The sequence below is a fragment of the Pseudophryne corroboree genome, chromosome 2 (genome assembly GCF_028390025.1).
Source record: "Pseudophryne corroboree isolate aPseCor3 chromosome 2, aPseCor3.hap2, whole genome shotgun sequence".
Classification (NCBI taxonomy): Eukaryota; Metazoa; Chordata; class Amphibia; order Anura; family Myobatrachidae; genus Pseudophryne; species Pseudophryne corroboree.
This window is the reverse complement of record NC_086445.1, coordinates 456443551-456469481: the sequence shown is the minus strand read 5'-3', so window position 1 is coordinate 456469481 and position 25931 is coordinate 456443551.

The following is a 25931-nucleotide window of genomic DNA, read 5'->3' as shown; positions in this document are numbered from 1 at the left end:
CACGTCCTCTCCCTATGACTCTATAAATATCACTTCAGCAAGTAGTAGAGTAGTATACAGTATAGTAGTACTCCTCCTAATAATGCTCCCCAAAATACTGTGTCTCTCTCTTCTCTAAACGGAGAGGACGCCAGCCACGTCCTCTCCCTATGACTCTATAAATATCACTTCAGCAAGTAGTAGAGTAGTATACAGTATAGTAGTACTCCTCCTAATAATGCTCCCCAAAATACTGTGTCTCTCTCTTCTCTAAACGGAGAGGACGCCAGCCACGTCCTCTCCCTATGACTCTATAAATATCACTTCAGCAAGTAGAAGAGTAGTATACAGTATAGTAGTACTCCTCCTAATAATGCTCCCCAAAATACTGTGTCTGAGTAGTATACAGTATAGTAGTACTCCTCCTAATAATGCTCCCCAAAATACTTTGTCTCTCTCTTCTATAAACGGAGAGGACGCCAGCCACGTCCTCTCCCTATGACTCTATAAATATCACTTCAGCAAGTAGTAGAGTAGTATACAGTATAGTAGTACTCCTCCTAATAATGCTCCCCAAAATACTGTGTCTGAGTAGTATACAGTATAGTAGTACTCCTCCTAATAATGCTCCCCAAAATACTGTGTCTCTCTCTTCTCTAAACGGAGAGGACGCCAGCCACGTCCTCTCCCTATGACTCTATAAATATCACTTCAGCAAGTAGTATAGTAGTATACAGTATAGTAGTACTCCTCCTAATAATGCTCCCCAAAATACTGTGTCTGAGTAGTATACAGTATAGTAGTACTCCTCCTAATAATGCTCCCCAAAATACTGTGTCTCTCTCTTCTCTAAACGGAGAGGACGCCAGCCACGTCCTCTCCCTATGACTCTATAAATATCACTTCAGCAAGTAGTATAGTAGTATACAGTATAGTAGTACTCCTCCTAATAATGCTCCCCAAAATACTGTGTCTCTCTCTTCTCTAAACGGAGAGGACGCCAGCCACGTCCTCTCCCTATGACTCTATAAATATCACTTCAGCAAGTAGTATAGTAGTATACAGTATAGTAGTACTCCTCCTAATAATGCTCCCCAAAATACTGTGTCTCTCTCTTCTCTAAACGGAGAGGACGCCAGCCACGTCCTCTCCCTATGACTCTATAAATATCACTTCAGCAAGTAGTAGAGTAGTATACAGTATAGTAGTACTCCTCCTAATAATGCTCCCCAAAATACTGTGTCTCTCTCTTCTCTAAACGGAGAGGACGCCAGCCACGTCCTCTCCCTATGACTCTATAAATATCACTTCAGCAAGTAGTAGAGTAGTATACAGTATAGTAGTACTCCTCCTAATAATGCTCCCCAAAATACTGTGTCTGAGTAGTATACAGTATAGTAGTACTCCTCCTAATAATGCTCCCCAAAATACTGTGTCTCTCTCTTCTCTAAACGGAGAGGACGCCAGCCACGTCCTCTCCCCCTATGACTCTATAATATCACTTCAGCAAGTAGTATAGTAGTATACAGTATAGTAGTACTCCTCCTAATAATGCTCCCCAAAATACTGTGTCTCTCTCTTCTCTAAACGGAGAGGACGCCAGCCACGTCCTCTCCCTATGACTCTATAAATATCACTTCAGCAAGTAGTAGAGTAGTATACAGTATAGTAGTACTCCTCCTAATAATGCTCCCCAAAATAGTATACTGTGTCTCTCTCTTCTCTAAACGGAGAGGACGCCAGCCACGTCCTCTCCCTATGACTCTATAAATATCACTTCAGCAAGTAGTATAGTAGTATACAGTATAGTAGTACTCCTCCTAATAATGCTCCCCAAAATACTGTGTCTCTCTCTTCTCTAAACGGAGAGGACGCCAGCCACGTCCTCTCCCTTTGACTCTATAAATATCACTTCAGCAAGTAGTAGAGTAGTATACAGTATAGTAGTACTCCTCCTAATAATGCTCCCCAAAATACTGTGTCTCTCTCTTCTCTAAACGGAGAGGACGCCAGCCACGTCCTCTCCCTATGACTCTATAAATATCACTTCAGCAAGTAGTAGAGTAGTATACAGTATAGTAGTACTCCTCCTAATAATGCTCCCCAAAATACTGTGTCTCTCTCTTCTCTAAACGGAGAGGATGCCAGCCACGTCCTCTCCCTATGACTCTATAAATATCACTTCAGCAAGTAGTAGAGTAGTATACAGTATAGTAGTACTCCTCCTAATAATGCTCCCCAAAATACTGTGTCTCTCTCTTCTCTAAACGGAGAGGACGCCAGCCACGTCCTCTCCCTATGACTCTATAAATATCACTTCAGCAAGTAGAAGAGTAGTATACAGTATAGTAGTACTCCTCCTAATAATGCTCCCCAAAATACTGTGTCTGAGTAGTATACAGTATAGTAGTACTCCTCCTAATAATGCTCCCCAAAATACTGTGTCTCTCTCTTCTCTAAACGGAGAGGACGCCAGCCACGTCCTCTCCCTATGACTCTATAAATATCACTTCAGCAAGTAGTAGAGTAGTATACAGTATAGTAGTACTCCTCCTAATAATGCTCCCCAAAATAGTATACTGTGTCTCTCTCTTCTCTAAACGGAGAGGACGCCAGGCACGTCCTCTCCCTATGACTCTATAAATATCACTTCAGCAAGTAGTATAGTAGTATACAGTATAGTAGTACTCCTCCTAATAATGCTCCCCAAAATACTGTGTCTCTCTCTTCTCTAAACGGAGAGGACGCCAGCCACGTCCTCTCCCTATGACTCTCAATGCACGTGTGAAAATGGCGGCGACGCGCGGCTCCTTATATAGAATCCGAGTCTCGCGAGAATCCGACAGCGGGATGATGACGTTCGGGCGTGCTCGGGTTAACCGAGCAAGGCGGGAGGATCCGAGCCTGCTCGGACCCGTGGAAAAAAGCTGAAGTTCGGGCGGGTTCGGATTCAGAGGAACCGAACCCGCTCATCCCTACAGTACAGTGCAGAGTTTTGCTGATAGTGACACTGACCACCAGTTTTATTATAATCCGTTCTCTGCCTGAAAAAAACGATACATACCATATCTGTGCTCAGCCTCAGTGTGCTGCATGATATATCATCTATGTATATCTGACTGTGCTGAGTGCTCACTGCTCACACAGCTTAATTGTGGGGGAGACTGGGGAGCAGTTATAGCAGGAGTACAGTGCACACTTTTGCTGCCAGTGACCACCAGTATATTGTCTGCCTGAAAAAGTTAAACACTCCTGTGGTGTTTTTTTTTTTTAATTCTATAAACGCATTCTGCTGACAGTGTCCAGCAGGTCCGTCATTCATTATATTATATAAATATTTACCTACAGTAGTGTTATATATTTTTTTTCCATCTCTATCATCTTTATCATCTCTATATTAGCAGACGCAGAACGGTAGTCCACGGCTGTGGCTATCTCTGTGTCGTCAGTGCTCGTCCATAATTGTATACCTACCTACCTGTGGTGGGTTTTTTTTTCTATCTTCTTCATACTAGTAGTTTAGGAGTCTGCTGACAGTGTCCACCAGGACATCATTATATTATATACCTGCAGTAGTAATATATTTATTATATTATCTATACTAGCAGACACAGTACGGTAGGCCACGGCTGTACCTACCTCTGTGTCGTCAGTGCTCGTCCATAATTGTATACCTACCTACCTGTGGTGTTTTTTTTTTCCTATCTTCTTCATACTAGTAGTTTAGGAGTCTGCTGACAGTGTCCACCAGGTCCGTCATTATATTATATACCTACAGTAGTAATATATTTATTATATTATCTATACTAGCAGACGCAGTACGGTAGTCCACGGCTGTGGCTATCTCTGTGTCGTCAGTGCTCGTCCATAATTGTATACCTACCTACCTGTGGTTGGTTTTTTTTTCTATCTTCTTCATACTAGTAGTTTAGGAGTCTGCAGACAGTGTCCACCAGGTCCGTCATTATATTATATACCTACAGTAGTAATATATTTATTATATTATCTATACTAGCAGACGCAGTACGGTAGGCCACGGCTGTAGCTACCTCTGTGTCGTCAGTCACTCGTCATCCATAAGTATACTAGTATCCATCCATCTCCATTGTTTACCTGAGGTGCCTTTTAGTTGTGCCTATTAAAATATGGAGAACAAAAATGTTGAGGTTCCAAAAATAGGGAAAGATCAAGATCCACTTCCACCTCGTGCTGAAGCTGCTGCCACTAGTCATGGCCGAGACGATGAAATTCCATCAACGTCGTCTGCCAAGGCCGATGCCCAATGTCATAGTACAGAGCATGTAAAATCCAAAACACAAAAGATCAGTAAAAAAAAGGACTCAAAAATCTAAATTAAAATCGTCGGAGGAGAAGCGTAAACTTGCCAATATGCCATTTACCACACGGAGTGGCAAGGAACGGCTGAGGCCCTGGCCTATGTTCATGGCTAGTGGTTCAGCTTCACATGAGGATGGAAGCACTCAGCCTCTCGCTAGAAAAATGAAAAGACTTAAGCTGGCAAAAGCACAGCAAAGAACTGTGCGTTCTTCGAAATCACAAATCCACAAGGAGAGTCCAATTGTGTCGGTTGCGATGCCTGACCTTCCCAACACTGGACGTGAAGAGCATGCGCCTTCCACCATTTGTACGCCCCCTGCAAGTGCTGGAAGGAGCACCCGCAGTCCAGTTCCTGATAGTCAGATTGAAGATGTCAGTGTTGAAGTACACCAGGATGAGGAGGATATGGGTGTTGCTGGCGCTGGGGAGGAAATTGACAAGGAGGATTCTGATGGTGAGGTGGTTTGTTTAAGTCAGGCACCCGGGGAGACACCTGTTGTCCGTGGGAGGAATATGGCCATTGACATGCCTGGTGAAAATACCAAAAAAATCAGCTCTTTGGTGTGGAAGTATTTCAACAGAAATGCGGACAACAGGTGTCAAGCCGTGTGTTGCCTTTGTCAAGCTGTAATAAGTAGGGGTAAGGACGTTAACCACCTCTGAACATCCTCCCTTATACGTCACCTGCAGCGCATTCATCATAAGTCAGTGACAAGTTCAAAAACTTTGGGCGACAGCGGAAGCAGTCCACTGACCAGTAAATCCCTTCCTCTTGTAACCAAGCTCACGCGAACCACCCCACCAACTCCCTCAGTGTCAATTTCCTCCTTCCCCAGGAATGCCAATAGTCCTGCAGGCCATGTCACTGGCAATTCTGACGAGTCCTCTCCTGCCTGGGATTCCTCCGATGCATCCTTGAGTGTAACGCCTACTGCTGCTGGCGCTGCTGTTGTTGCTGCTGGGAGTCGATGGTCATCCCAGAGGGGAAGTCGAAAGACCACTTTTACTACTTCCACCAAGCAATTGACTGTCCAACAGTCCTTTGCGAGGAAGATGAAATATCACAGCAGTCATCCTGCTGCAAAGCGGATAACTGAGGCCTTGGCATCCTGGGCGGTGAGAAACGTGGTTCCGGTATCCATCGTTACTTCAGAGCCAACTATAGACTTGATTGAGGTACTGTGTCCCCGGTACCAAATACCATCTAGGTTCCATTTCTCTAGGCAGGCGATACCGAAAATGTACACAGACCTCAGAAAAAGACTCACCAGTGTCCTAAAAAATGCAGTTGTACCCAATGTCCACTTAACCACGGACATGTGGACAAGTGGAGCAGGGCAGACTCAGGACTATGTCACTGTGACAGCCCACTGGGAAGATGTATTGACTCCCGCCGCAAGAACAGCAGCGGCGGCACCAGTAGCAGCATCTCGCAAACGCCAACTCTTTCCTAGGCAGGCTACGCTTTGTATCACCGCTTTCCAGAATACGCACACAGCTGAAAACCTCTTACGGCAACTGAGGAAGATCATCGCAGAATGGCTTACCCCAATTGGACTCTCCTGTGGATTTGTGGCATCGGACAACGCCAGCAATATTGTGCGTGCGTTATATCTGGGCAAATTCCAGCACGTCCCATGTTTTGCACATACCTTGAATTTGGTGGTGTAGAATTATTTAAAAAACGACAGGGGCGTGCAAGAGATGCTGTCGGTGGCCAGAAGAATTGCGGGACACTTTCGGCGTACAGGCACCACATACAGAAGACTGGAGCAACACCAAAAACGCCTGAACCTGCCCTGCCATCATCTGAAGCAAGAAGTGGTAACGAGGTGGAATTCAACCCTCTATATGCTTCAGAGGATGGAGGAGCAGCAAAAGGCCATTCAAGCCTATACATCTGACCACGATATAGGAGGTGGAATGCACCTGTCTCAAGCGCAGTGGAGAATGATTTCAACGTTGTGCAAGGTTCTGCAACCTTTTGAACTTGCCACACGTGAAGTCAGTTCAGACACTGCCAGCCTGAGTCAGGTCATTCCCCTCATCAGGCTTTTGCAGAAGAAGCTGGAGGCATTGAAGGAGGAGCTAAAATGGAGCGATTCCGCTACGCATGTGGGACTTGTGGATGGAGCCCTTAATTCGCTTAACCAGGATTCACGGGTGGTCCATCTGTTCAAATCAGAGCACTACATTTTGGCCACCGTGCTCGATCCTAGATTTAAAACCTACGTTGGATCTCTCTATCCGGCAGACACAAGTCTGCAGGGGTTCAAAGAACTGCTGGTGAGAAAATTGTCAAGTCAAGCGGAACGCGACCTGTCAACATCTCCTCCTTCACATTCTCCCGCAACTGGGGGTGCGAGGAAAAGGCTACGAATTCCGAGCCCACCCGCTGGCGGTGATGCAGGGCAGTCTGGAGCGACTGCTGATGCTGACATCTGGTCCGGACTGAAGGACCTGCCAACGATTACTGACATGTCGTCTACTGTCACTGCATATGATTCTCTCACCATTGAAAGAATGGTGGAGGATTATATGAGTGACCGCATCCAAGTAGGCACGTCAGACAGTCCGTACGTATACTGGCAGGAAAAAGAGGCAATTTGGAGGCCCTTGCACAAACTGGCTTTATTCTACCTAAGTTGCCCTCCCACAAGTGTGTACTCCGAAAGAGTGTTTAGTGCCGCCGCTCACCTTGTCAGCAATCGGCGTACGAGGTTACTTCCAGAAAATGTGGAGAAGATGATGTTCATTAAAATGAATTATAATCAATTCCTCCGTGGAGACATTCACCAGCAGCAATTGCCTCCAGAAAGTACACAGGGAGCTGTGATGGTGGATTCCAGTGGGGACGAATTGATAATCTGTGAGGAGGGGGATGTACACGGTGATGAATCGGAGGATGATGATGAGGTGGACATCTTGCCTCTGTAGAGCCAGTTTGTGCAAGGAGAGATTAATTGCTTCTTTTTTGGTGGGGGTCCAAACCAACCCGTCATTTCAGTCACAGTCGTGTGGCAGACCCTGTCACTGAAATGATGGGTTGGTTAAAGTGTGCATGTCCTGTTTATACAACATAAGGGTGGGTGGGAGGGCCCAAGGACAATTCCATCTTGCACCTCTTTTTTCTTTCATTTTTCTTTGCATCATGTGCTGTTTGGGGACTATTTTTTGAAGTGCCATCCTGTCTGACACTGCAGTGCCACTCCTAGATGGGCCAGGTGTTTGTGTCGGCCACTTGGGTCGCTGAGCTTAGTCACACAGCTACCTCATTGCGCCTCTTTTTTTCTTTGCATCATGTGCTGTTTGGGGAGTGTTTTTTGGAAGGGTCATCCTGCGTGACACTGCAGTGCCACTCCTAGATGGGCCAGGTGTTTGTGTCGGCCACTTGGGTCGCTGAGCTTAGTCACACAGCTACCTCATTGCGCCTCTTTTTTTCTTTGCGTCATGTGCTGTTTGGGGAGTGTTTTTTGGAAGGGCCATCCTGCGTGACACTGCAGTGCCACTCCTAGATGGGCCAGGTGTTTGTGTCGGCCACTTGGGTCGCTGAGCTTAGTCATCCAGCGACCTCGGTGCAAATTTTAGGACTAAAAATAATATTGTGAGGTGTTAGGTGTTCAGAATAGACTGAAAATGAGTGTAAATTATGGTTATTGAGGTTAATAATACTATGGGATCAAAATGACCCCCAAATTCAATGATTTAAGCTGTTTTTTAGGGTTTTTTGAAAAAAACACCCGAATCCAAAACACACCCGAATCCGACAAAAAAAATTCGGTGAGGTTTTGCCAAAACGCGTTCGAACCCAAAACACGGCCGCGGAACCGAACCCAAAACCAAAACACAAAACCCGAAAAATTTCCGGTGCACATCTCTAATAATAACACACTAGCGCTACTCCTCACCTCTATAGGCGGAATTTAAGTGTTTTACCCAGGCGGATACTAACTGGCGCACGATGGAGCAGATCAAGTGTTGCTCCGTTTAGGCGCACACAGCCGTCGGCACAGTTATGTTGTTACGTCATATTGACAGGCTGATAACTAGTAGATAACATTTGTTAATATTTTATTGAAATCACATTGATTTATATTGGTATGTTCTTTTTGCAAACACATTATCTTTTATTAATAAAATTTAATTAACTATACATTTATTTTCCCTTTTTAATAATATAAAGATCTATTATGACACAGTTGTATAGTGTCATCCTGCACAGCATGTTGAGCATGTTGGTCAAATTAATCTTATCTCTAATGCTTTCAACACCAGTAACTGAGCTGGCGTAATGAGGGAGTTCTTTATAAAAAAATATGGTTATGATGAGGCACAATCCTGGTAACATTTTAATTCATAATAATTATCCATAGTAAAAATATGCTTTTAATGTCAACCGAAAAATTCTCACTATACAATAGTGTTTGTCTGAATATATGTCCCTTGGTCTGACACTTGAATTAAAGGCATTTGCTACCTAGAGGTAAATTCATTAATTTCTTTCTACAAACTCAATTATTGTGAGTTATGTAAATCACTGTGCAGGGGTGCGGTCGCATGTGCAGGAGACAGAAGTTTGTGCAGTCTCTGCACAGACTAGGACTTACTCTTCCAGTGCGATGATCGGGGCCGGATCTGACATCAGAATCCCTCCCTTCAAATGTCTGGTCCCTCCTGCGTTTCTCCGGACACTCCTTAAAAACGGTCAGTTGTCACCCACAAACGGCCCCTTCCTGTCAATCACCTTGCGATTGCCCATGCGATCGCTTTTCTCGCACCATCCCGTCACTGCCCTGCGATCCCCGTTGCTGCGAACCGACGCGCCTGCGCATTGCGGTGCATACGCATGCGCATTTCAGACCTGATCGCAGGCTGTACGGAAACGCAGCCTAGCGATCAGGTCTGAATTAGGCCCTAAGTTGTACAAGCCTTTTAAATATATGTATATGTTTTTCAAAGTGTTTTATTTGTATTAATTATTATAAAAAATGTGAAACTAATAAAAGAACATCTTTGCTCTTTTTATGCCTTGTGTAATGTATAATAATATATAACCCCATGTAATTAAGTTATACAATCAAAGCCAAAATTTATTGACATCCTTCATATAAATGAGCAAAAATCAAAATAATAAATAAATCACACATGCAATGAGTGATCTTTTGTTAATAAACGAGGGGTAAGTTGTAGTGTTTTTTATCTTCTACAGTATTCTGGAACCAAATAATCTTTTCTTTTGTAACATCATTTTTTTTAAATAAAAAAAAATAAAAAATAAAGGTTCTGTAAATATTGTCAGCCACATTATTGCTTCCCTGTGCACTATTAGCAGCATTGTAATGCTTCACAAGGTTGGAGAACCCTCATTCATGGATCTTGGGTTACTCCTCCATGCAGACATTTCCAGTTCCTTGATATTTTTCGGTTACATAGAAACATAGAATTTGACAGCAGATAAGAACCACTTGGCCCATCTAGTCTGCCCCTTTTTTATATCCTTTAGGCAATCTCAACCCTTTTTGAACCTTAATTCTTTGTAAGGATATTCATATGCCTATCCCAAGCATGTTTAAATTGCTCTACAGTCTTAGCCTCTACCACCTCTGATGGGAGGCTATTCCACTTATCCACTACCCTTTCTGTGAAGTAATTTTCCTTAAATTTCCCCTGAACCCCCCTTCCCCCTCCAGTCTCAGTGTATGTCCTCGAGTTCTAATACTTCTCTTCCTTTGAAGAATGTTTCCCTCCTGAACTTTGTTTAGACACTTGATATATTTGAAAGTTTCTATTATGTCTCCCCTTTCCCTTCTCTCCTCCATACTACACATGTTAAGATCTTTTAGCCTTTCCGGGTAAGTTTTGTGATGTAGGCCATGTACCATTTTAGTTGCCCTTCTTTGTACACTCTCTAATGTATTTATATCCTTCTGGAGATATGGGGGTATATGCAATTGCGGTCGAATTCCCGAAAATGTCGAAAAACTTGACTTTTTCGCCCCCCAAAAAAAATCGACAATGCAATACAGTACTTTTCGTAAAAAAAATTTACTTTTCAAATTCGACTTTTTGAAATTCGACATTTGACAAATTCGACATTTCTGCAATTGTACAAATGTGGCTTTTCGACAAAAGTATATTCAATTGAAGAATGTAAATTCGACAACAGTGCTTTTCGACAGTAAATTCGTCATTTTCAATCCGCCTCACTTTGGTGGCGGAATGTAATAAAAAAAATTAAAAACATGTTTTTTTGTGTTTTTTTTTTATTGCGAATAGCATATCTATTTATATTAGAAGGGATTAGGTACTTGGTTTGTCTATTTAGGAGGCATAACCAGCCTCGGGCTCTTTGAGCCGGTCCTGGTTGCAAAAATATGGGGGAGGGAAATGACAGGGGATCCCCCGTATTTTAACAACCAGCACCGGGCTCTGCGCCTGGTCCTGGTGCAAAAAATACGGGGGACAAAAAGAGTAGGGGTCCCCCATATTTTTTGTACCAGCACCGGGCTCCACCGGGCTCCACTAGCTGGACAGAAAATGCCACAGCCGGGGGACACTTTTATACCGCTCCCTGCGGCCGTGGCATTAAATACCCAACTAGTCACCCCTGGCCGGGGTACCCTGGAGGAGTGGGGACCCCTTCAATCAAGGGGTCCCCCCCCAGCCACCCAAGGGCCAGGGGTGAAGCCCGAGGCTGTTTCCCCATCCAAGGGCTGCAGGTGGGGGGTTGATAGCCTTGTTGAAAATGAACGAATATTGTTTTTTGCAGAAGAACTACAAGTCCCAGCAAGCCTCCTCCGCAAGCTGGTACTTAGAGAACCACAAGTGCCAGCATGCGGGGGGGAAACAGGCCCGCTGGTACCTGTAGTTCTTCTGCAAAAAAAATACCCAAATAAAAACAGGACACGCACACCGTGAAAATACAACTTTATTTCACACATGCCGACACATACATACTTACCTATGTTGACATGCCGACTGCCACGTCTCCAATGTCGAAGAATCCGGGGTACCTAAAAATAAAATTATATACTCACCTAAATCCAGTGTCCTGTGATATTTGTAATCCACGTACTTGGAAGAAAAAAAAATGCATACCCGATCCACACGGACTGAAAGGGGTCCCATGTTTACACATGGGACCCCTTTCCCCGAATGCAGAGACCCCCCGTGACTGCTGTCACAGAGGGTCCCTTCAGCCAATCAGGGAGCGCCACGTCGTGGCATTCTCCTGATTGGCTGTATGCGCATCTGAGCTGTCAGATGCGCATCGCACAGCCCCCTCCATTATCTTCAATGGTGGGAACTTTGCGGTCAGCGGTGAGGTCACCCGTGGTCAGCGGCTGACCGCGGGTAACCCCACCGCCGACCGCAAAGTTCCCACCATTGAAACTAATGGAGGGGCTGTGCGATGCGCTGTCTGCCAGCTCAGACGCGCATAGGGAATCAGGAGAGTGCCAGGACATGGCGCTCCCTGATTGCCTGAAGGGACCTTCTGTGACAGGAGTCACAGGGGGTCTCAGCATTCGGGGAAAGGGGTCCCATGTGTAAACATGGGACCCCTTTCAGTCCGTGTGGATCGGGTATGCAGTTTTTTTTTTTGACAAGTACGTGGATTACAAATATCACTGGACACTGGATTTAGGTGAGTATAATTATCTTTTCCATCTACAATACTTTATGAATACTGTATGTGAGCGTCCAAGTCCCGCAGACAAAACATAAAACCAGTAGTGTACACTGTCGCAAATGAATGTGTGTTAGAAATTCACTATTGCCTCTCAAGATTAGGAATTTTGTACAGTATGTTATCGTCCTAATCCCGTAGCCATTACAGCATAATCAAAACCAATGGATTTATACATTTGTCTGCGGCAAAGTGGTGAAGTGTTTCGCTTCCTATACTCAGAGTCCCGGGTTCGATTCCTTAAGTACGAATGCATGTTAGTTTTTTTCAGACACTTTATTATTTTTTTTATTCACATAAACCAGGGCAAATCTGCATGAGCGGTTCTACTGTTAAGGTTCTATGCTCCGTACAGTACACATACAATTCTGTAGCTGGGCAGACTCAATAGAAATGGCTACCACCTATGACTCCTTGCCCCACAGAGGCCCTAGGCTACGGAGCAAGTAATAGTCCAGATTGTACAGACTATGGGGCAATGCTGAAGGAGCGTCACAATCCCCTAGCTAAAATACACAGTATGCACATTATGGTACACCGGACTCGATCGCATAGCACACTAGCAAAATGGCCGCCGCCCCTGAACCCTTTTGCAGGCTATGGGGCAATGCTGAAGGAGCGTCACAATCCCCTAGCCAAAATACACAGGGGCGATGGGGATAAGCTACTGTAGGATTACATACAGTATTACGGTACACCGGACGCAATCGCATAGCACACTGTCAAAATGACCACTACCCCTGAACCCCCACCTCGTGGCAGGCAGCAGTCGGGTATGGAGTGAGAAATGGCATAAGTTGTGCAGGCTACGGGGCGATGCTGAAGGAGCATCGCAATCCCCTAGCCAAAATACACAGAGATAAGCGAGGTCTATGCACATTACAGTACGTTACACCGGGCTCGATCGCATAGCAAACTGACAAAACACAAATTTTACATAAAGCAGGCCAAAGCTGCAGGAGAGTTTCTACTGTAAAGGTTCTATGCACCGTACGGTACACATACAATTCTATAGCAGGGCAGACTCAATTGAAATGGCTACCGCCTGTGACTCCTACAGTAGCTCCTAGGAGGCACTCAGCTATGGAGCAAGTAACAGTACAGATTTTGCAGGCTATGGGGCAATGCTGAAGGAGCGTCACAATCCCCTAGCTACAATACACAGGGGCGATAGGGATAATCGAGTGGCTGGAGGGGGTGTCCCCTTGATTTAAGGGGTCCCCACTCCTCCAGGGTACCCCGGCCAGGGGTGACTAGTTGGGTATTTAATTCCATGGCCGCAGGGACCGGTATAAAAGTGTCCCCCGGCTATGCATTATCTGTCCAGCTAGTGGAGCCCGGTGCTGGTTAAAAAAATAGGTGGAACCCCTATGCAGTAGACAGGGAGGGAATTCAGGTCATGTGCAATACACAAATGCCGAATATCTACTGTATAGTACTGTTTTGCTCACTTAGTAGCGTCAGAATACACTCATTTCTTCTCATTGCCGTTGTGCAGTTGCATTTAGCGTAAAGAATCGCTCCTGCAGATGTTCTTTGATTTATGTGAAACCTGTGTTCCATTGGATGTATTAGAGAGACAAAATTTTTTTTTTAAATGAATGTCACGGGAACACATAAAAAAAATGGTTGGCATTTCCTTCCCATTGGTGTTGGTTTACAGTATGCCGTAGTGGACTCGGACGCTCATGTAATTGCATTTCAAAGGCACAGTACAGTATTTCCCATCGTCTCCCCCTACCCCCATCGCCCTTCCCCCCTGGGAGCCTGCACAGGGAGGGAATTCAGGTCATGTGCAATACACAAACGCTGAAGATCTACAGTACTGTTTTGCTCAGTTAGTAGCGTCAGAATACCCTCATTTCATTCCCGCTGTTTAGTTGCATTTAGCGTAAAGAATCGCTCCTGCAGATGTACTCTGATTTATATGTAACTTGTGTGCACCTTTCCATTGACTGTCTTACAATGTAGATAAAATAATACAGTGTATTATTACAATAAAAAAAAAAAAGAAGGCACATCACGTCTCGAACCCTGGACCCCCAGCGTGGGAGGTGGGAGCCTTCACCCCTAGCCCACGACGCCTCATGAGAGACTCCCAATTTCATGTGTGAAAGTACTGCAAACAGCGCCCGGCCCCCACCCCATTGGTGTCGGTTTATGCCTTAGAGGACTCGGACGCTCGCATTTGTAAAGCACGGTATTTTCCACCGCCTCCTGCTAGCCTATTGCCCTTCCCCCCTTGGAGCCTGCACAGATCATGCAGTAGACAGGGAGGGAATTCAGGTCATGTGCAATACACAAACGCCGAATATCTACTGTATAGTACTGTTTTGCTCACTTAGTAGCGTCAGAATACACTCATTTCTACTCATTGCCGTTGTGCAGTTGCATTTAGCGTAAAGAATCGCTCCTGCAGATGTACTTTGATTTATGTGAAACCTGTGTGCATCCTTCCATTGGATGCATTAGAGAGAATTTTTTTTTTTTTTAAATGAATGTCACGGGAACACATAAAAAAAATGGTTGGCATTTCCTTCCCATTGGTGTTGGTTTACAGTATGCCGTAGTGGACTCGGACGCTCATGTAATTGCATTTCAAAGGCACAGTACAGTATTTCCCATCGTCTCCCCCTACCCCCATCGCCCTTCCCCCCTGGGAGCCTGCACAGGGAGGGAATTCAGGTCATGTGCAATACACAAACGCTGAAGATCTACAGTACTGTTTTGCTCAGTTAGTAGCGTCAGAATACCCTCATTTCATTCCCGCTGTTTAGTTGCATTTAGCGTAAAGAATCGCTCCTGCAGATGTACTCTGATTTATATGTAACTTGTGTGCACCTTTCCATTGACTGTCTTACAATGTAGATAAAATAATACAGTGTATTATTACAATTAAAAAAAAAAAGAAGGCACATCACGTCTCGAACCCTGGACCCCCAGCGTGGGAGGTGGGAGCCTTCACCCCTAGCCCACGACGCCTCATGAGAGACTCCCAATTTCATGTGTGAAAGTACTGCAAACAGCGCCCGGCCCCCACCCCATTGGTGTTGGTTTATGCCTTAGAGGACTCGGACGCTCGCATTTGTAAAGCACGGTATTTTCCACCGCCTCCTGCTAGCCTATTGCCCTTCCCCCCTTGGAGCCTGCACAGATCATGCAGTAGACAGGGAGGGAATTCAGGTCATGTGCAATACACAAACGCCGAATATCTACTGTATAGTACTGTTTTGCTCACTTAGTAGCGTCAGAATACACTCATTTCTACTCATTGCCGTTGTGCAGTTGCATTTAGCGTAAAGAATCACTCCTGCAGATGTACTTTGATTTATGTGAAACCTGTGTGCATCCTTCCATTGGATGCATTAGAGAGAATTTTTTTTTTTTTTAAATGAATGTCACGGGAACACATAAAAAAAATGGTTGGCATTTCCTTCCCATTGGTGTTGGTTTACAGTATGCCGTAGTGGACTCGGACGCTCATGTAATTGCATTTCAAAGGCACAGTACAGTATTTCCCATCGTCTCCCCCTACCCCCATCGCCCTTCCCCCCTGGGAGCCAGCACAGGGAGGGAATTCAGGTCATGTGCAATACACAAACGCTGAAGATCTACAGTACTGTTTTGCTCAGTTAGTAGCGTCAGAATACCCTCATTTCATTCACGCTGTTTAGTTGCATTTAGCGTAAAGAATCGCTCCTGCAGATGTACTCTGATTTATATGTAACTTGTGTGCACCTTTCCATTGACTGTCTTACAATGTAGATAAAATAATACAGTGTATTATTACAATAAAAAAAAAAAAAAGAAGGCACATCACGTCTCGAACCCTGGACCCCCAGCGTGGGAGGTGGGAGCCTTCACCCCTAGCCCACGACGCCTCATGAGAGACTCCCAATTTCATGTGTGAAAGTACTGCAAACAGCGCCCGGCCCCCACCCCATTGGTGTTGGTTTATGCCTTAAAGGACTCGGACGCTCGCATTTGTAAAGCACGGTATTTTCCACCGCCTCCTGCTAGCTACTGTAGCCCTCCATTCCCAGACGCTCATGTATTTTAAAAGCACGGTGTTTATACATTGTCCTGTACATTCTTCCTTTTACACAATTACTGTAGTTGCGTCTCCATACACATACAGTGCTCCATACTTTTTCCACCGCCTCCCGTTACGCCTACAGTATTGCCAGAGCTGTAGATCAATCCGCCGCTATACTGTACGATCGAAAGTACTGGATTAGTGGAGCATTAGCCACACAGTGGTGGAGATGTGTAATGCATGATGAGTATCTAGATCGCCTCAACGCGCCTACCTGTGATTAAACTCAGCTATCGCCTTAGCGTGACTAAACGCCCGTCTCGGCGGAGAAACAGTCAAGATAAAGGTGGCTACATCTGTATTAATATTTGCCCGTGGGCAAACGGTGCTTTGTTTTATATACATTTATATATACATTCCTTTTTTGTTCTCCAAATGCGGTGATGGTGTGCATGACCAAAAAGTTTAGTCTCATTTGAACACATTGCACATTGGTAGCTGCAATGATATATTACCACATTTAGGTGTTGCATATAGTGCCTATGTGTTAGTGAAGACTTCTTTGGTGCAAGTCTTCCAAAAAGCTTCTGGTTTTGGAGGTAGAGTTTTAATTGTTAAAACCACAATATTCATCTAAAGTGTAAGGTGACAGTGTAATATTTGGGTTCATCTTTGCTCTCTTATCATCCTCTTCATTGTACATGTGGCAACATGTTCATGTATCCTCTTCCTGTGAAATTTTCCACGCTTTTTCTGATTTTTATATTATTGTCCTGATTACGCTTATTGGTAATTTCAGCCAACAACTTTTTTTTTCTTCAATAACTATTTCCTAAGCACTAAGCTGATGCACTGTGTGCTCTGGCAGGGATCGTCGGAAGGGTGTGTTTTCATTCTTCCACTTCGGCAGGTGTACAGTACCAACCTGCTTTGCCTCAGTAATTAGGTGAAGCAGGAAGCATTATAGTGGCACAACATGTGCCGCTATAATAATACATCTCTCCATGAGAAAAAACACTGAGAGGTAGGCAGAGCACTGGGTGATAAAAAGGGGGATATCCAATTATGCCGCGGCTTATCTGGGCTAATTAGCTAGCCCCCTGCGAGACAATTAGCCCCGGTAATTTACCGGGGCTAATTGAATATGCCCAAACACATACTGAGCAGTTAAAGAAAAACAGTGACAAATAAGAGAGGGAGTCAGCTGTCAGTTATAGGCTGAGCACTGAAAGATAGATAATACCCCTTTTCCACTAGCGTTGTAAACACGGGTAAATGTGCGGGGGCGTGCATTTACCCGTGTTTTTCCCTAGTGGAAAAGGGCCCCCCTGCAAATTCCCTGATCAAGTGATCCGGGAATCCTACCCGGGTAGCTAGCCGAGTTGAACACGTGTTCAACCCGGTAAGCTGTCTAGTGTAAACGGGAGCCGTGTCGAGGCGACACGGCTCCCGTTCACAGTGTATGGGAGGGCGGCGCTGGGAGATCATGTGATCTCCCAGCACCGCCCCTGCCGCATCAGCAGCAGCGTCACCAAACCAGCAATATGCCGGGTTATGAGCGCTGTGGGAAGGGGGCTGTAGCATGAGTCGCACGGCTGCGACCCATGCTACAGAGGCGGAAAAGGGGTATAAGCTGAGAGCTTTGTGAGAGAGGCTGCTATAATAAAGATACCCTGGGGGATATCCAATTAGCCCAGGTAAATAACCTGGGCTAATTGTCCTGCCGGGGGTTAGCTAATTAGCCCCTATAAACTGCAGCACGCGCTGGCTTATCGGGGATTTTGTTTCACCTGCCTCTGGCAGGCGAAGCTGAATCCGAAAACGGGGCTGTTTCACACGAAAACACACAGGTTTCACTGAACCTGAGTGTTTTCAGGAGAAGGTTTTTTTTTTACAGGCGATCCATCTGGATAGCCTGTAAAAAAAAATTGGTGAAACATCAGAAAAAAGACCCAATGTTTTACTGGGGATAACTGGATATACCCCCCTGAGAGAGACAGTTTGAAAAGCTGAGAAGAGGCCGGCTGTGAGAACTGCATAGTCTGCAGTTCCGTCTGCATTACAAGTCCAGGACACGCCCTCGGAGCAGAGCCGGATTAAGGGGGGGTTCCTGGGGGTAAGTACCCCGGGCCCCCCTTTCTAAAAGGGCCCCCTGCCATCCGCCACAGGTCGGATCTTTACCGATCCGATCTGCAGCGCTCCAGGATCCCCTCGGCACTGGCAGGCATACTCATAGCTGCCGGCGCCGCATAGATGTCAGGACAGGACAGCTGAGTGCAGCAGGAGGCGGAGGAAGTGGCCAGCCTGCTGCACTACCGCCAGGCGCCCACGTGCGATGCGCCCGGCACTCGTCCCTGCTGCTGCCGGACTCCCGCGGTGCTCCTTGTTCTTTTTCCTGCCGCCGCCGGGCTATCACATGGGGTGCACGGTGCACCCGGTTCCTGCCGCTGCCGGGCTCTCACATGGGGTGCACGGTGAACCCGGTTCCTGCCGCCGCTGGAGCCACACAGTGAACTTACTGGTAGGCTTTAGTATTAAATCAAAAACATCGTATATGTTCCTCTCCCACCCTGCACCCCCCACCAATCACCCTGCATCTTCTCCCAACCTGCACCCCCCCTCACCCTGTGTCTTCTCCTAACCTGCACACCCCCCTCACCCTGCACACCCCCCTCACCCTGCATCTTCCCTCAACCTGCACACCCCCCTCACCCTGCATCTTCTCTCAACCTGCACACCCCCCTCACCCTGTGTCTTCTCCCAACCTGCACACCCCCTTCACCCTGCGTCTTCTCCCACCCTGCACACCCCCCTCTCACCCTGCGTTTTCTCTCACCCTGCACACCCCACTATCACCCTGCACACCCGCTATCACCCTGCATCCTCTCCCACCCTGCACCCCCCCTCTCACCCTGCGTCCTCTCCCACCCTGCACACCCCCCTCTCACCTTGCACCCCCCTCTCACCCTGCATCCTCTCCCACCCTGCACACCCCTCTATCACCCTGCCACCCTGCACCCCCCCCCTCACGCTGTCTCCTCTCCCACCCCTCTATCACCGTGCGTCCTCTCCCACCCTGCACACACCCCTCTCATCCTGTGTCCTCTATCACCCTGCACACCCCCTCTCTCCCCCTGCATCCTCTCCCACCCTGCACACCCCCCTCTCACCCTGCGTTCTCTCTCACCCTGCACACCCCCTCTCTCCACCTGCGTCCTCTCCCACCCTGCACACCCCCCTCTCTCCACCTGCATCCTCTCCCACCCTGCACACCCCCCTCTCTCCACCTGCATCCTCTCCCACCCTGCACATGCCCCTCTCTCCACCTGCATCCTCTCCCACCCTGCACATGCCCCTCTCTCCACCTGTGTCCTCTCCCACCCTGCACACCCCCCTCTCACCCTGCGTCCTCTCTCACCCTGCACACCCCTTCTCTCCCCCTGCGTCCTCTCCCACCCTGCACACCCCTCTATCACCATGCGTCCTCTCCCACCCTGCACACCCCCCTCTCACGCTGTGTCCTCTCCCACCCCTCTCTCACGCTGTGTCCTCTTCCACCCTGCATACCCCCTTCTCACCCTGTGTCCTCTCCCACCCTGCACACCCCCCTCTCACCCTGTGTCCTCTCTCACCCTGCACAACCCCCTCTCACCTGGTGTCCCTCTCTCACCCTCTCACATTCTCTTCCTCTTTCCCTCTCCCCAATATGTCCTATTCACACCCTGCATCCCCTCTCTCACCTGGTGCCCCTCTCCCACTCATCAACACTCTCCCACCCAGTGTCCCTATCCCCAATATATTCCTCTCCCACCCAGTGTCCCAATACCCAATATATCCCTCTCCCACCCTGCATCCTCTCCCACCCAGTGTCCCAATACCCAATATGTCCCTCTCCCACCCAGCAACCCCCCTTCCTCTGCCACTCTCCCCATTATGTCCTCCTCCCACTCTGTATCCCCCATCTAAGCCAATGCCCCCTTCCCCCTCAGTCTTTCCTCCGCCATGTGTCCTCCCTCACATCCAGTGCCTCTTAATGACACGCCCCTTTTTCAGCGCACACGCCTTTGACGTGCGCAACAGTACACCCTGGAATTATTTTCCATACCCTCACTTCAAAATTCCCATTTCGACCACTGTATATATGTGTGTGTGTGTGTGTGTATATATATATATATATATATATATATATTTTTCATCTGCCTGCCTCTTTATTAGGGGCCCCATTGTCTGAAGTGCCCCGGGCCCCCCATAGCCTTAATCCGGCTCTGCCTCGGAGTACATCACCTAGATGTGAACGGCAACTTACATTCAGTCAAAAGAGAAGATGATGTTGAGATTGCATGTGACACGGAATCACTCGTAGCTGCTCAAAGTTGCGTATGCTTTGCTACGGACACATGGCCAGCGAGAAAAATCTCAAAACTCTCTCGGCAATAAAGGACTTGCATACGACTCTGAGAGAAGACCTGTATTAGTTGTGTAGTTTGGAATTTAGTTTATTAGTTGTGTAGTTTGGAATTTAGTACTACTACAGTGTGCTGTGTAGTGTTATGGGTATTTTATGCAGCCAAATGTGATATTAGTTAAATATTCTGTATAAGATTTTGTTAAAAGTTTTTCATCCCTAAGAACGTACGAACACTGTGTTTCCTAAGATAATGCCTGACACTGTTCTAAATATCTTAACATGACAGCCATTTTCAGACCCAACAGAAAGAACTGTCATGGTCCGGACATTCCATTTCAACAAGATCAGACCATCACAGTCATTTTTATAGCAATTAACATAAGGTACAACTACAATTTGACAAGTGTGAAATGTAGGCAGCTCATTCTTACTATCATCCCCAAGACAGAAGAAAGCTTGCGAGGAAATTAACAGACATCTTCCATGTTAAAAATAAATGTTCATTCTCAGTGCTCATTAAAATCTCTATAATCAGTTTGTCATTTGGGATGTGTTCTGTATGTCATATAGCGCAAAGCCTGATGTAAAGCAGCACAACCCTCCACAGTATAAACGCAATTATTATAATAAATTATTAGTATTTTGCTAATGCTATTTTAATTAATTAGTTCACATCAGTTTACTTTCAAATATAATATATGTTTTTAACATAGCTTTTCAGATCTTTTATGTTTTAAATTCCAGCACAGTAATTAGATGAATGAGAAAATGATTATAGGAAATCTGTGTAATTATTTTTTGCAGGATATGTGTATGGCACTGTTGATTAGAGCTGAGTAAATGGTAATAAAGCAAATGTTATGAGTCTCTTCCTGACTCACTTTTCATTAAATATACTTTTGTTCCAATTCAAATAAACCATCTGCATTTCTTTATGCTCTCAAAAAATGCAATCTAACCATATGTAAAGACTGCACTTTGGTTGCTTCTATACTATAAAAAGACACTATCAGCCACAATTTTTGTAATTGGTACTTACAATATGTTTAAAAATTTGTTTTATGATGAAATAGCTGTAATTTATTTTATTTGAATAGAATTTGTATGTTGTATCGGAAATGAATGTGCATAATTATTTTTTGCGATTCTGACTAAGTTCCAATTACTAGAACTTAGTAGACAACTATATGGCCTTGATGCAGAGTAACTGGGTCCCAGAGGTGGCCCCCTAAGTATCTGGGTCCCATAACAATAACACCCTTCCACCCACTATATGCACATGATCTCACAAGTTTCAACAGAACACTGGACACTGAAAATCTGGTACTACCAACCAGATACACATAATTTAACCAATAGTAGTGTAAAAAAAAGTGTTGTGTGTATTCATTCTATTTGGACTAGATATGTCAGTTCCATTATTATATATTAGCTCCAGTTAGAATGTGCCCTGTCCGCCAAAGTCTATTTTGATCTATTGGTTTTTCTCATAAGTGTGAGGTTATTGGGGATAGTTTTAGCTCTTTTCACCATGAAAACTGACTAGTTTGCCCATGTAGTAGGTCAAACCTTATGTGCTACCCTGGACTTCCCAGTACCACAATCAGGGGTGTTGTAACAGCGGAGGGGACCCTTGTGCACCTCCAGGTGGACCCCTCCTCTACACGGCGCAGTAGTCTCTGGCATTGCACATGCGCAGGTCTCCAGAAACATGGCACCTGCCATGTTCCGGAGACCAATTTGACTACTGCACATGCGCAGTGGCCATTTTGCTGCACCTGACACATTGTACCCATTATAGAAACGCCAATGACCACAACCATAATTTATATAAATCAACTAAAACTGTGTTTTTCAAATTTGGCCTGGAGGACCCCTAACATTTCATGTTTTCCAGACCACCTGTGATGTCACATAAGCAGTCACACAGTAATGGATGCACCACATCTTTTAAAACCTGTAAGTTAATTATGAATACACGTTTGCAGCAGTTACTATAAGGACTGAGTTTGAAAACAACTGACCTACATTAGACAAATAGTGGGTAGATTGTAAGCTTGCGAGCAGGGCCCTCCTACCTCTATGACTGTTTGTTTTTACCCAGTTTTGTCTTCTAATTGTGTCCAGTTGTAAAGTGCAACGGAATTTGCTGCGCTATATAAGAAACTGTTAATAAATAAAATAAATAATAGTGGGTGAAATAACCACCCTTTTACTATATATAAAACACAAATAAAAACATAATAGCAAAAATGCAACAATACTAGGGACTTCACTGTGCTGAAAACCACACTTCTATACCTCATTAGATCAATTAGTTCAATGCACAAGGCCGGGTGCTAAACCATGCCCTTTATTCTTCTGACCTCATGGTAAGGACTGAGCTCAGTGTCTTACTGCTTTTGGTAGGTCCACAAAGATGACCTGTGAAACATAAGTAGTGATTCTTAGAACTTTTCTGGAGAGTGACCACCTTTTCCTGTGTATGTGTAGACCTTTCCCATTCTCTAGCAGAATGTTACTCACTGAGACGCTTGATATAGTACCTGCATATAGATGTAATGTCCAGGAGGTATATATTTATTATTTAAACAAAGGCATGTTTAAGCACAGTTTGGATGAGAAGGGGTGTCGGGAAGGCAAAACCCATATTGTCAATCCAATATTGTCACAGCAAGGAATGCAGTTGTATTCTCATTTTAGATGCATAGGAATTAGAGATGAGCGGGTTCGGTTCCCTGATAACCCAACCCTATCGGTATTCACTACCCGAGCCTGGCTCGGGTTTTCCCGCCTGACTCAGAAACCAGAACGAGGCAAAACGTCATCATCCCGCCGTCGGATTCTCGCGGGGTTTGGATTCCATATAAGGAGCCATTGTCACTTCGGCATTGGAGAGTGTAGCGAGAGGACATGTCTCCGTCCTCAGTGTCCAGCATCAGTTCAGTGGTAGTGTCTTGTGCTGCATCAGTCCAGTCACAGTGGTTGTGTCCTCTGCTCCCATATGTCCAGTGCTGCTGTATAAGTCCAGTCCAGTGGTGCCGTGTTGTGCTGCATCAGTCCAGTGGTGGTGTCTTGTGCTGCATCAGTCCAGTCACAGTGGTGGTGTCCTCTGCTGCCACATGTCCAGTGCTGCTGTATAAATCCTGTCCAGTGGTGCTGTGTTGTGCTGGATCAGTCCAGTGGTGGTGTCTTGTGCTGCATCAGTCCAGTCACAGTGGTGGTGTCCTCTGCTGCCACATGTCCAGTGCTGCTGTATAAATCCTGTCCAGTGGTGCTGTGTTGTGCTGGATCAGTCCAGTGGTGGTGTCTTGTGCTGCATCAGTCCAGTCACAGTGGTGGTGTCCTCTGCTGCCATATGTCCAGTGCTGCTGTATAAGTCCAGTCAATTGCAGTGGTGCTGTGTTGTCCTGCATTAGTACAGTGGTAGTGTCTTGTGCTGCATGAGTCCAGTCACAGTGGTGGTGTTGTCTGCTGCCATATGTCCAGTGCTGCTGTATAAGTACAGTCCATTGCAGTGGTGCTGTGTTGTCCTGCATCAGTCCAGTGATGGTGTCCCTGTGCTGCTGTATATGTCCAGTGGTACTGCCGTATATGTCCAGTGATACTGATGTATATGTCCAGCGGTACTGCCGTATAAATAATAATAATAATAATTATTATTATTACCAGTTATTTATATAGCGCACACATATTCCGCAGCGCTTTACAGAGAATATTTGCCCATTCACATCAGTCCCTGCCCCAGTGGAGCTTACAATCTATATTCCCTACCACATGTACACACAGACACATTCATGCTAGGGTTAACGTTTGTTGGGAGTTAATTAAGCTACCAGTATATTTTTGGATTGTGGGAGGAAACCGGACTTCCCAGGAGGAAACCCATGCAAGTACGGGGAGAATATACAAACTCTACACAGTTAAGGCTATAGTGGGAATCGCACCCATGACCTCACTGCTGTGAGGAAGTAATGCTAACCATTAAACCATCCGTACTGCCCTAAATCCAGCGATACTGCCGTATATGTCCAGTGGTACTGCCATATAATTCCAGTGATACTGCAGTATGTGTCCAATGGTACTTCCGTATAAATCCAGTCCAGTGATACTGGCGTATATGTCAGTGGTACTGCTGTATAAATCCAGCGATACTGCCACATAAATCCAGTGATACTGCCGTATATGTCCAGTGGTACTGCCATATATGTCCAGTGATACTGCCGTATATGTCCAGCGGTACTGCCGTATAAATCCAGCGATACTGCCGTATATGTCCAGTGGTACTGCCATATAATGCCAGTGATACTGCCGTATATGTCCAGTGGTATTGCCGTATAAATCCAGTGGTACTGGCATATAAAGCCAGTCCAGTGATACTGCTGTATATGTCAGTGGTACTGCCGTATAAATCCAGCTATACTGCCGTATATGTCCAGAGGTACTGCCATATAATTCCAGTGATACTGCCGTATAAATCCAGTGGTACTGCCGTATAAATCCAGTCCAGTGATACAGCTGTATATGTCCAGTGGTACTGCCATATAATTCCAGCGATACTGCCGTATATGTCCAGTGGTACTGCCGTATAGATCCAGTGGTACTGGCGTATAAATCCAGTCCAGTGATACTGACGTATATGTCCCGTGGTACTGCCATATAATTCCAGTGGTACTGCCGTATATGTCCAGTGGTACTGCCGTATAAAACCAATGGTACTGACGTATAAATCCAGTGATACTGCATAGAAATCCAGAGATACTGCTGTACATGTTCAGTGGTACTGCCATATAATTCAAGTGATACGGCAGTATGTGTCCAATGGTACTTCCGTATAAATCCAGTCCAGTGATACTGGCGTATATGTCAGTGGTACTGCCGTATAAATCCAGCGATACTGCCACATATGTCCAGTGGTACTGCCATATAAATCCAGTGATACTGCCGTATATGTCCAGTGGTACTGCCATATATGTCCAGTGATACTGCCGTATCTGACCAGCGGTACTGCCGTATAAATCCAGCGATACTGCCGTATATGTCCAGTGGTACTGCCATATAATTCCAGTGATACTGCCGTATATGTCCAGTGGTACTGCCGTATAAATCCAGTGGTACTGGCATATAAAGCCAGTCCAGTGATACTGCTGTATATGTCAGTGGTACTGCCGTATAAATCCAGCTAGACTGCCGTATATGTACAGAGGTACTGCCATATAATTCCAGTGATACTGCCGTATATGTCCAGTGATACTGCAATATAAATCCAGAGGTACTGGTGTATTAATCTAGTCCAGTGACACTGCCGTATTTGTCCAGTGGTACTGCCATATAATTCCAGTGACACTGGCGTATATGTCCAGTGGTACTGCTGTATAAATCTAGTGGTACTGGCGTATAAATCCAGTGATACTGTCATATAAATCCAGCGATACTGCTGTATATGTCCAGTGGTACTGGCGTATAAATCCAGTCCAGTGATA